Below are 9,561 nucleotides of genomic sequence, written 5' to 3'. Positions count from 1 at the left end.
ATGCCAGCTCTGTGAGGCCAGATCTTCATTTCTGCTCTTTAATGCTGAACACCTCATGTTGATAGGGAAATGAAAACAGCTTTTTCCCTCCTGGTCTCCATCTCCAGCTGCTCTCTCTACCACGCAAACAGAGATTATTGAGAAATCCGTGTTAGGGTTTATCTAACTGATCTTTAATACAATAACAAGTAAACGAATGAAGGTTAGAGGAAAGAGCTTAGGAGGGAAGAGAAGGGATGTATCTTCCCCTTTTATGATTAACTGGTTGAGCATTTTTATATTTACTTGTTTAACCTATATCCAGGTATAAAGCAATGGGGCACGTGTTGTCAAGTTAGCGTATTACCTTTGTGATAGGAGATCACCAGGGAAAACAGCACCATGACGTGTGCTGGGAGGCTGCATGGGCACAGCACCTGGCCTGGCCCAGGGCGTCCTACCGGCACAGCGTCCCCTCTTTGAGACAACGCTTCAAGACCTCAGCTGTTGCACACCGTATTTTCCCCCTGAAGCCAGTACTTACTCACACCACCACTCTCGGTCTGGCTCTGTAATTTGCTTCCAAGCAATCAATGATGTGTGTCGAACACTGCTCTTCTGGCTTGGCAGAGAAGTCAAGTGTAACTACTGCTTTTTACAGAAGTTGAGGGCAGCTCCCCTTCAATTTATTTTGTTTCTACTCCTTTTTCTCAAAAAGCTCCAGGATCTTAATTAGAGCAACATTTCCCAGTGGAACGAGAACTCTCTGATTGAGTAGCATAATGAGGTGCACAAATTAACAGTGACATCGACTCGTGCCTCCAGTCAATACCTTGATATCTTATCCATTGAAGTAAGTACATTTTAACATTGCTCCCAGCGGAATTTGGTACATGTGTGTGCTGCAGCCAGAGGATCCAGCCAGATGGGTTCAAACCCTGCCCAAGGAAGGTGGGAATTCAAGTGAGAAAGGAGAGATTCAAGAGATTTCAAAAAAGAGGTTCATAGCTTTCAAGCTGGGCTTAGCACTTCCTTGGAAATGCAACACGGTTCCTGCAAACACAGGAGGTCTGGGTTTTTTTCGTGGTGTTTGGGATTCCCAAATCAAATGACTTATGATGTGGTAGGAAAAAAATCTAGAGTTACAAGAGCTAGCAGAAAAGTCTGGGTAGCAAACAGTATCAGATGAAGGCTAAAACCAAATCGCAGCCTAAGCAAAGGGCTGGAAATAGGCTGCTCAAAGACCTGGGGAGGAAAACACGGATCTTTCCCACCTCAGACTCTGCATATTTTCCATGTCTGTGCATCCTGACAATACAGGTGAGGCTGCAGGCACAAACTCTGGAGAAGCCAAAAGCCTGCTAGGGAAAAGGTCCAAATATTGGAACACTGCTTTATTGGAAACAACAGGTAAAGGTGAATACGCCTGACTTCAGACTTGGTCAAAGCATCAGAATAAGCTTCTTCCTGGCACAGCGGGCAATTGTTGTATTTGGAGATTAAATCATACATACAAGAAAAATCAGTCCATTCTGGTACAGATATTAGCTAGTTGAATGAATATATTGTTGATAATATTCTAAGATTATCTGAAGAGTTTTAGGAGGTCTATGGGATTCAAAAGACCCTTAAAACTCTCATCCCCCTTTTACATCCTCATCCAGATACGACCAATGCAAGTGCCTCTGAGTTTGTTAAAGGGCTCTGAAAGACAGGTTGTGCATACTGCACGCTGCTGGGTACTTTCAACAGTGCAGTATACATCTAAAATGCTGTAACTGAGAGCATTTCTCAACTCTCATCCATGGGGACATGCCCTAACCCATTCCACCTCCCTGTTTGGAAACACCAAAGCCAGAGCCAGAAGGGAGCCCTGGTCCTTGTGGCAGAAAAGAAAAACAAGATCAGGCAGGAGACCTTTCCAGGATCAGGCAGGAAAGAGAGCCCCTGGGCAGAGGGCTTGTTAGGAAGGGACCAGGAACTGTCAGTGAGAAACCTCTGTCCTGTGGTTTGGACTCACTGGTGGCGTGGGTAGCAGAGCACTGGGTATACTGGCAAAGCAGGGGGGATGGCAGAGAAATGATCAGTTCCATCCTCAGTTCCTCCCCTAAAAGGAACAACATGAAATTAAAAAAGCCATTTTTCCAAACTTTCTGAATATTACATTATTCAAATGTCACAGCAGCAGGAATTCACCACATCATTAGCATGCAGGTACCACACTCCTCTTTGACAGCTGGGGAACCTGGTGCAGACAGGTTAATGCAGCTTAAAACACATTAATTTTTAAAAATCAGTCTTGATTCTGGGTGCCACCATTTCTGGACTCTGTGGCCAGGACTTGTTATGCCTGATGCTAAGCGGAGCCAAACAGTCACCAGCCTGGGGGAGATGAGCAGGAACCTCCACTGCTCGGTAATGCTGATACTCAAGCCGTGCACTTTGGTTGGACGCTACAAATTAGCAAATTATCTTCATCTGTTTTCCCCAACAGCTTGGGCAATGAGCCGCGCAGCTCTTATCTTGGACACACTTCTGGTTGCTGCAGAAGTGTAATTTCTTTGGGGTGTTTTTCCTATGAGAGTTCCAGCAGCTAAGACGTGAACGGTTGTTTAAAATAGTTTAAAATACTCAAGGAAGGGCTAAGTCACAGTCACAGCTGCTCACATCCAGATCTCTGATGTTTTAGGGGATGCTGGCACATTAGCCAGAGCACGATTTTCAAGGCCTGCCTGAAGTCTTGTACAACACAGGAACATGGAGGGCCACATTTTCATTCGTCTCTGCAGCAGTGTTAATTTGGTGAGGTGACATTGCAGGGCGGGCATGGGACCTGACGCATGGCAGACCTAGAGTGCTCGTTAATGTGGGGAATTTGAGTGTTTCAGACAAGCTGCCAATCACTCAGGTCCCTTCGAAACCATGCTAGGGTCACTGCCCTCTGCCCCAGATGTGGCCGAGCTATTATCAGTAAGTTACTAATGAGCTCATGCTTATGGCGGTGAGTTTTCTTCTTTGCTTTAGCATTCCAGGTCTTACTTCTTAAGGTCAAAAGTGGATCCCTAGCCATACAAAGCAATGCATTAGTTTTAGGGTCCCCTGGGAGCACAAACTGCTGGCTGTACCCTTTACCCACACCCTCCTACTTCCTCTACTCCCCCACTGTGTGACAGCTTCCAAAGGTCTGCCAGAAGCAAGTACTTAATGAGATACGTGCGATGGGGGACAGGTAGCACCTGACACTGGGGCATGGCAGACAGGGAAGGGAGTGGAGCACGTATCACTTCTGCTAGTGGTGATGTGCTGCAGCCTTTCGTGCTAGGAGGCCCCAAGGCAGCTAGTTCAACCAGCCCTGCTGAACGTGGGCAGCTCGCTACCGCTGGCTGAGGAATGATGCAGCCACGTGGGACCCTGCCAAACGGCTCCATGGCTGCATCTGCCTTGTAGGCAGTGTGGGAGGCAGGATCCTGGCAGGGAGCAGCGAGCAGCAGGCAGCCCGGGGCTCTTCAGCTTTGCGCATCTACAAGACCTTTTCCACCTGTGGCTGGGCAGACTGTCATAGAATCATAGAATCATAGAATTGCCTAAGTTGGAAGGGACTTTTCAGGTCACCCAGTTCAACCATCAACCTAACTCTGACAAAAACCATCACTAAGTTGTATCTCTAAGCACTACATCTACCCATCTTTTAAATACCTCCAGGGATGGTGCCTCAACCACTTCCCTGTCCTCTTGCTCTGATTTGCAAAAAGATGATGGTGCAAGCACAGAAATGCAGAGAGGGGACAGACCCCTGCTCTGGGTTTGGGGGTTGTTTCTTTGGTCTTTCTGTCTGTTGGCTTTGGGGTGCAGGGAAAAGAGCACTTCCAGCCTGATCAGATGCCTTGGCCTGGGGAGTCCAAGACTTCTCCAGAGCTGGTCCAGTGGTAAAGTGGCAAACTGCTGGACCCAGGCCACAGCTGTGAGCTGCCATGTGGACAGGTGACCATGTGACTTAAGCCTTTACACCCACAGCTCACCACCAACTACTCCACCTTGTTGTCAAGCTATTACATTAGATGTCACAGCAGTGAAGGCAGAAATCACTCTAGGTTGGGCTTAAACTCAAGGACTTGGGCTTTTCCCAACTTTAGGCCAGACATAAAAGAGAGAGGACTAGTGCACAGAAGGAAGCTGCCCCCACCATTGGTTCCAAAACATACTCAGACTGGCATGCATCCATGTTATGTGGACTTTCAATCCAAGCGCTGGCGGATTTGTGAAAGAGAGTGTCCCTTTGACTTTCCCATGTACCCACATCAGCCCTACAGTGCTCCTTCATGCCCCTGCAAAACCAGAAGGTCGCTGAGAAACATGGACCTCTTCCTGCAAGACCTGGGTGCCGGACACCCTGCTGCAGCTCCGTCTCAAGGCAGGTCTGCTTCGCTGCCTGCTCCAGGGGCTTGCATGGACACCTCCAGATACACCCTGCCAGTGGTTCCAGCACGGTGAACTATATCCAACAGCAGTTTGCTGCCACCAGCTTCTTCATCCACCAACTTGTGGAAGCGGAGTGTGATCACCACACAGCCAGGAAAGGCTGCAGTGCCTCTCAGTCACAGCTCTTGCTCTCGCAGATTTGGAAGGTGTAAGATGCTTTCTCCACATGCATGGCTTGACTCATATATTATTCACATTCAGACTTGCAGTTCCCTGCTAATCTGCACCCTTCACACTGCTCTGTGACAGTGTGCCACCGGAAACACCCCTTCCCCTCACACTATTTGCTTTCCAAGTAACCCAAGGCCTACCCTCTCTATTTTTAATTCATTACAAGGATCTGAACTCAGATCACTGTACACTGAGATGCCGAAACCGGTGGCCACAGGCAGCTGTGGGTGCTCAGAGAGCCACAGAAGGCAGGGGCACCCTCCTGCCACTGGGCAGGGTGGGAGTTCGGCTCCCTGCTTTCCCGTGTTTTCAGGGCTGCCTGGTGAGCCAGGAGCAGGGAGGCCATGTGTCACTCAGCCAGTACGAGCACGTGGGCGGCAAATTTTGCAGCACATCATGGCTAGAGGATTAAGGCATGTGGCAACATGTACGTGACTGCTGTTCAGTCAGAGCCACTGCTGGAGCTCAGCACCAAGGGGAAGCCCGTGCAAACCTCCTCCAGCAGACCTGCCCCTCTCTTTACCTGTCACTGCGATCCATGGCCCGTAAGATTGGCTTTCAAAGAGGGCAAGTGGTTAGTACTGACTGAATAACTCCTTCCCATTTCAGTTATTTAGATGAAAATATGATCATCTAGCATAAGGCTGCTTTTGCCACCACTGGTGTCTCTGCAGTAGTGGTGGAGATCACTTCGGCAGAGCTGTCACAGATATACATGGGGCAGATGGCCGCTCGAGACCTCGGGGGTCTGCACCCTCTGCTCAGCCACGCAACCGGGCAGATGTCTGTTTGGCAGGACTTCGCACAGTGCCAGGGCCCATGTTAGCATCCATTCGGTATAAGAGGAGCTTTATTAAGTCAGCCCAGAGGTCTGCGTAGCTCATTGTGCTGTCCCCAATACCATCCGGGCAGGAGACACCACAGCCGGGCAGGAGGATGTCCTCTGCGTGCACTGGCCATGGGACACTGGTCTGCAGAGCCTGAGGCAGTGCCAGCTCTCCCTGAACAAAACCAAAGCCCCAGCCAGCAGCCCAAACCAGGTGCTCAGGGAAATATCTAAGGCTGGATGATCACTGCATGCCTCCAGTGATCAGCAGCACAGAGGCTTCCTGTGCCAGAGATGACATCTTTGGGTTTAAGAGCCTTTGGTGGGTTTTTCTTCCAAGAATGAGTTTAATCAAATTTTGAAGCCCTTTAAGCTTTCAGCATCCCTAACATCCTGAGGAAAGGAGTTCCACAATTAGCTCTGAGCCTCCCATGGCCAGGATCGTTATGTTTCTGGGTGAGAACAAAAAGGGGAGGCAGGGACCTGGGACTGGGTTGCTGGTTTGGAGAGGCAGGATTCAGGCTAAGCAGTACGATGGTTGGGGCTAAAGGAGTCAAGGTTCAGGATTAGATGGGACAGTTAAAGGAATCTTGGAGCAGTAGCTTTTAAAAAAAAAATTATGTAGGTCCCCCAAACTAGCTTGGGCAAGCCATGCCTATTCAGGACAACCCATCTGTCAGCATTAAATGGAGCACTTTAGAATTAATTTGAAAACAGAATAGATAGTAGCAATCAGCAATAACATGTGCTTGACAGTCCTTCAGAAGGATATTAGATCTCAGCTTCTCAGGAAAGCAGTGCTCTGGAATACCAGCTGCCACCGTCTCACCCTTCAGAGAGAGCACAAGAGAAATCTAATCTCTTTGGAAACGTATATTAGTCTCATGCTAATAAAGTATTCAGGGAAAAATATCTTTTACTGGGAAATTCTGCATCAAGGTGCCTATTAAAAGCATAGAAAGACATGTCCGTTCTCTGCCTCATTTGTACTGTTCTCAGGTTCTGCAGTACAGAAGACAGTTAATTTTCCAGGTAAGGAACATGATTAAAATAATGACAAGTAGGAGACGTTCGCTGATTTCTTTCGGCATCATGAGGGAATAAAGTTGAAATAGTCTGTTGAACAGATTTAGGAGATGGTCCATGTCCTTAAATGTCTACAGTGTGCTGAGGCAAAAGTGAGAGACAGGTGATGCTATTAGCCAGGGATGAACTCAACCTTCCTGGGTCCAGAGCATGCGGCTCAACTTTGGCCTTGAGATCACTCTCCCTCTTCAAAACCTGTTACTCAGACCTAGTTGCTTCCTCAGAACTGCTGACCTGCTTCTTCTTCAGGCGAAGGAGCATGCAGTACCGGTTTTGCAACCAGGCACACCCCACTTTCTTGTGTGCAGTCAACTGGACAGACACACACCACTGAATCTTCTAAACTTCCTTCTTGACCACTGATCCAGACTGAAAAATACAGAATCTGAAGAATCTTCAGCACACGTTACCATCCTCTCCTACGCCCTAAGTAATTCCTTCAGTTATTTAAATTACAATTGCTCTTGTTTTTTTGAAGAAGATCAGATTTTTCTTCCGAGTTTGTCTGTCCTACTTGACCCCATGCGGACAATGACCAGAGGCTGGATGAATGTAGGAATTAATTTCTGACAGAGTCAGTCCCACTTCCTCCTGTAATGTGATATTTTACCATACTGGGGTTTCCAGCCCATCAGGGGAATAATTTTAATGAAAAGGCATTGACATTTCAGAAAGAAGTTGTTTCTTTGCATTTGACGTGTAGACATAATTTCCTTTTAAGAGACCGTACAGCCAGGGGCTGGAGTTGAAGGAGAAGTGAAGGGGAAGCGTTCTTCCCGGGTCTGGTGCCACACTTCTGTAACAGGGCTGAGGACACCCAGCTGTCCTCTCACCTACACAGCCAGCGGATGGTGCTCAAAGAGAGCCAGGATGGGGTCCAAGCAGCCCTGGAGCCATCCCTCCTTTAAACCCCATGGTTTATAATCACAGGCACCCAGTGAGATCAACTGCTGTAGCGGACACCAGGACACCGTCCCTTTGCCATGACTGGGGTGGGGGGTGGCTGCAGGACTGTCCCACCGCTCACTTCCCAGCCCGTGTCCTGCAGGGCTCTGAGCTCACCTCCCATCCACCCGACACTGGGAACTGCTGGCCCACCTATCTCCCCTTTACACCCACGCTCGGCCATGAGCGCAGCAGGGCACTGATCGTCGAGATGTCCCCTTGCACAGCGTGCTAATTAGCTGACACGTTCTTTACATGCAGGAGAGCAGAGGCTGGGGGGACATGGCTCATATTGGGAAAGTAGCCATTGTGGTGTCAGAAGATTAGAAAGAACTATTTTGCCCAAACTCTTCTTTCCAATAAAAACATGCTAGGACACACTAGACATTCACGCAGGATATCTGTGCTAGGCAGAGTAAGAATCAAATCTGAGCAGCTACGTTATCCTGGCTTCTTTAAATGCAGCACTGGTAAATAAAAGCACTCTGGATTTATGAGCTTTGTAAAACCATCTTCGGGACGGTGCAAGAGATCGACACTGTCTCTGTTGGGGTTGTTCTTGTTAATCGGCATAAGTCTGGAAAACTAAGACGTTCATTTGTGAAAGAGGGGATCATAAGGGGGCTCTGTAAAGGCTATGGTCTCGGGGATTATTTTATTATTTTATTTTATTATTATTTTTACAAGCTGCAGCCCTTATGAAACCAGAGACGACCGCTCAGCTCTCCAGCCCATGCTGGGCCAGGTCACTTTGCTCACCCTGGGCAAGGAGCCAGCTCTAATACCTTTATATTCTTTCTCTCCTTCTGACATTAAAATATGGAATTAATTTACTTGACTGTGAATATTTAAATCTTTGTGCAGCCAGAATGGTCATTTCCAAAAGATCTCAGGTTCCGCACTAAACAGTAATTTCAATTGTTATTTAAACCTATGTGGAAAATAAAAAAAAAATGTGCTGAGCAAGCTGTAAAACCTTTGAAACTTGGAAGAAAACACTTTTTCCAGTCTCCTAGCTGGCAGACCATTGCTGTTTTGCAGTGCTTGCTGTGGTGGCACAGACAGCTCAGGACAGCGAGGCACCTGGAGTCTATGCCTGGGCTTCAGCCTTTGGAAAACACACACTGAAACCCATAAATTTTCAAGGAGACAGCTGCTAGGAAAAAAACCAAAACATGAGGATGTAGCTTACACGAGTGGCCAGGGCCTATGGTACTGCAGTTGTACCCGAGGTCAGGCGGTTTGACCTTGGTCAAACAGGACCTTGACAGGACCAAACAGTGACCCATTTGAGCTTACACCTTGGCTTCTGCTCCAACTGAAGAGGACATGGAAAGATTTTTGTTGCATGGTCACTGGAGACATGGGGTACAGGAAAAATGGGTAGCTGTGGATGGATACCTGTGGATAGGCACCTATGGATGGGTACCTATGGGTGACTTTCCCTAGAGCTACAGGTGAGACACTCTCCTACCTCTTTCCTCTTAGCCTGCAATAGCATTTTCTTCACTCATTGCCATCTCAAAGAAGCGTTAATGCTGAGCCAACTTTGACTATCTTATTAGTCACTATATTTGAAGAAACAGCCTGTGCTAAGGCACTAAACCGTCAAGATCTAAGGAGAAAAAAATGTTACAAGCAGTAGCAGTTGGTAATGCAAGCACCTAAATTTCCTGTCTGTGTCTTGACAAAGCTGCAGATTGAGTCATGTTTCCTGACATGCTAATAAAAAGGTTCGGAGTGTGGGAAAGGGGGAACGGGTGGTGTTTGTTCCTGCAGAGGAAAAACAGAGAAGCACCTTGGAGTCCACAGAATTTTCCAAGCCCATTCCTCTTTGCTTATTTAAGAGCTTTATTTTTTTTTTAATAAAAGCGAGTTTACAGAGATAGGAAGACAATAAAAGGCAGTGCCATTTCCTGCTGTATTAGTGCTGGATAAAGGTGACAGGCTGAACAAAATCATCCCGTCCTTATGATTCTCCTTGTTTGATTGCTTACAAATAAACCAGTTTAATAAAGGCTCTGAGATACAAATGCCACATGGCCATATTGACAGGAGCGAGGGCAAGGAGAACA

The sequence above is a fragment of the Rissa tridactyla genome, chromosome 4 (assembly GCF_028500815.1).
Source record: "Rissa tridactyla isolate bRisTri1 chromosome 4, bRisTri1.patW.cur.20221130, whole genome shotgun sequence".
In the NCBI taxonomy this organism is placed as follows: domain Eukaryota; kingdom Metazoa; phylum Chordata; class Aves; order Charadriiformes; family Laridae; genus Rissa; species Rissa tridactyla.
This window is presented reverse-complemented; position numbering follows the sequence as displayed.